Source organism: Gossypium hirsutum, chromosome D02 (genome assembly GCF_007990345.1).
Source record: "Gossypium hirsutum isolate 1008001.06 chromosome D02, Gossypium_hirsutum_v2.1, whole genome shotgun sequence".
Classification (NCBI taxonomy): domain Eukaryota; kingdom Viridiplantae; phylum Streptophyta; class Magnoliopsida; order Malvales; family Malvaceae; genus Gossypium; species Gossypium hirsutum.
In genome coordinates, this window is record NC_053438.1 from 8660109 (window position 1) to 8663797 (window position 3689).

Sequence of the window (3689 nt, forward strand, 5' to 3'; positions counted from 1 at the left end):
TCCTCGAAAATCCCTAACTTTGAATATCGTTTTTATTTTAAAAGCCTTTGGATCATAAAAACGATTTTAATGTTTTGACAAAATCAAAATATATTTTCTTTAAAAAGTATAGTAAAATGCTAATGTACACATAAAACCAATACTTTAATTTTAAATTATATGTATATATGTATTTTCAAAATATCAGTATGATACATAAATAAATTTTGGAAACATGTATATGCATATATTAAAACAAGTACATATAAGTATACAAAAATAAAAAAATGAATGAAATATATAAAACAAAACAAAATCTTATTATAATTTCTAAGAAAATATGTATGTATAAATGAAAATAAGATAAAAATATAAAATTATATATATGTGTATATATTTACAAAGAAAAACAAAAAATATATATATAATATATAAATAAACTACGAAAATATATACATGTATGTGAAAATATGTATGAATTATAAAATGTAAATGTATATATACATATATAAACTATATATAAAAAACTAAGAAGATAATATAATAATAAAATATATAAAATATGTACATGTATTTTAAAAACATTTAAAATATATACATATATTTATTATAAAATACAAACATATGCGTGTATATATGTATAATAATAATAATAATAATAATAATAATAATAATAGTAATCCATAATATAATAACAAAAATAACAGCAGCTTAATAACAATAACAATATTAACAAACTAATATATAATCTAATTTGTAAAAGCAAATACAATGGACTAAATTTGAATCAAAACAGAATTAAAAACACAAAATCAAATTAAAGCAGAGGATGAATTTGCAAAATGCGTGCAACATGGAGGGCCAAAAGGGAAATTAATCCCACCCTTCCAAAACGTTTTGCAGCATGGGATTAAAATAGAACAGATTTAATATGTCATGGAAAAATTTGAAAACGATAAAAACAATGGTTTTGAAATGATGAAAAACATGAAAGGATTAAAAACGAAAATAACCCATCAATGCTTAAAACCTATTTCAAATCCTAATTAAAATCCCTATTCCATCTGCAACTTCAACAGCCACTTTCATCTTCTCCTCTGCTTTTCACGCCTAAATCCCCCCTTCAACTTTGATTCCGACGAAGCATAGCAAGGGCATCGACAGCGCACCAACACTGGTAAGAACCTCTTCTCTTCCCTTCTTTATACAAGGAAAAATAAAAAGAAAAACAAATAAAGAAGCTAGGAAAAAGAACCAAAATCGTCACCTTCAAAACTGTTTTTTTTTAATCCTGTTGTGTTTCTTCAATCTGTTAATACAATATTGTTTTTTTTCCAATCGATTTTACAATCAACTCTTTATATCCCAAAACAATAATAAAATAAATAATAAAAATCCAAAAAATCCCCCTTCACCAAAAACAATCGGCCCTCTTTATAGCCGAATTTTTACAAGTCAAAATCACAATCTTTTACAAGTTGTTGTTGTATATTCGGTCATTGCCTGTTCTTGGTTCGTTTGTAGGACGAACGTGCATGGTGGACGCGAGGGATCGCTAAACGTGGGTGATTGCGACGTGGGGCGATAGGGTCGTTGCTGCAACGTGGGAGCAGCGACGTGGGGGCGATGGTGGCGCCTGGAGTGTTCGGCTGCTGACTTGCTGCTAACTGTTGGGGTTTCTGCTGTTTGTTTTCTTGGTGTAATGGGCTTAGGGTTAGGGCCTAGTGTATTAGGCCAAGGGTATTTGGGCAATGTAATTTTTGGACAATTTTATTGTTTTATTTTTTTATATTTATTTATGTGGGCCCGGGCCTAAAATTGGGTATTACAATTATATTTGCCAACATCATTGTATGTTGTTTTAAGATAAATATATATACTATTATCTTTTAATTTGATTGAAAGATGAAATTAAAAGAAATATTTTGAAACAAATAAATTCAGATTTTGGCTTTAGGTTTTAATTAAAGATGTGTAATATTTTAAATAGATTAGTTGAAACAAAATGATGCCAAAGTGACTTCTTTTGTGTAGCTTAATTTATTTAAAATATCAAGATGATTATATGTTTTTGTGATTCATGCGTTTATTAATTAACCCAAAGGTAAGTTAATATTTGGCAGAATTTCAACAACATCTGTGGTGATAAATGTGTGACAATTATAAGGTACTTTATGTGAGCAATATGTTAGTTCAAAGATTTATTCATTGTTTGACATGATTTATTGTCAATGTTTGATTGCTACAACAAGAGTACCATTTACTGTTAATATTATTGTCCAAAGACTTGATATTATTGTTGTGTTTGGTATCTTGAGATGGGATTAACCATTATCCTGAATTTATTGTTTACTTATGAATATTGATGTGAGATTATTTTTATTTATTTTTTGTTCTATATTCAACTAATTCATCTTCTACTGCCACAATATCTGCTAATATAAATTCTATACTTATACTTAATGGGACTAATTTCAATGAATGGAAAAGGCATTTACTTATAGTGCTTGGCTGTATGAACATAGACATTGCACGGGAAGAACAACCCGCACCTCTCACTGCGGAAAACACCCCTTATTTTAAAAGGGATTTTGAGAGGTGGGATCGTTCAAATTGCATGAGTCTAATGATCATGAAGTACAACATTTCAGAAGCCTTTAGGGGCAAATAATTTGAAAAGATTACTCAGGCCAAGGTTTCCTTGACGAAATTGAGAAACATTTTGCTAACAGCGATAAGGTTGAAATGACATCATTTCTGACTTCTTTGATGTTTATAAAGTATAAGGTTCAAGGAAATGCTGAGCAATCTAAGGGCTATGAGTTTTATGATCCCACAATTAGGAATATTGTTAAGACTAGAATTGCAACATTCTTTTAGGACGTTGAGTTTGGAGGGAGAAATAAGGTTGGAGACATTGCTTTTAAGGAGGTATTGTATTCTAACTCAGTTCCTACTATCACTTTTGATGATGTTTAGGTTCTCATACCTATCATTGATTAATAAGTGAATCTAGAACCTCAATAAGACAATGTTGAACAACTCCCTATTCAAGATGAGGTAATTGTTCCAGAAGAACAAACTTAACAAACTCAAGAATGAATGTCATTAGAAAAGTCCACTAGAGGAAAGGTTATAATGACTTCAGAGGAATATTTTGACCTTAAGCTGCATCAAATGAATATTAAGTTAATGGTTTCTCAATGGTAACATTGATTATGCATTTATATGGTGCAACTAGAAAACTTTGTGTCTGATGATGCAAAGTTAATTATTTGCAATTTAAAGAACTTCATCTATAGATTTAAGCATACTTCTCGTCAATAGTATTACAAATTTTACCAAATGATCATCTCATTCAGTTTAGAGATGAATTTTGTCAATAATTGTATATACCATAAGTTTAGTGGAAGTAAGGTTCTATATTTGGTTTTGTATGTTAATGACATACTGCTTGTCAATAATAAGTATAGTCTCAATCAATGCCCTAAAAATGATTTTGAGATTATAAAAATGCATAAGATTTTTTACACTTTAGCAGTGAGAACTCTAATGTATGTTCAGGTTTGTATACATTGGAATATTATGTACACTGTTGGGATGCTAGGCAAATATTTTAAACAACCTTGGTTTGGACCATTAGATAGCACCCAAGAGGGTTATAAGGTATTTTCAGAGAATAAAATATTATATGCTCACATATCGGAGGT

The 3689-nt window shown here is 29.3% G+C and overlaps 1 long non-coding RNA gene across 1 annotated transcript; it reads left to right on the forward strand.

Moving 5' to 3' along the window:
* The first annotated feature begins 713 nt into the window (after window positions 1-713).
* LOC107910538 (uncharacterized) lies at window positions 714-1872 on the forward strand. Its single transcript, XR_001687667.2, has 2 exons — window positions 714-1156; window positions 1504-1872. It is a non-coding gene; the product is annotated as an uncharacterized lncRNA (long non-coding RNA).
* Window positions 1873-3689: the final 1817 nt, after the last annotated feature.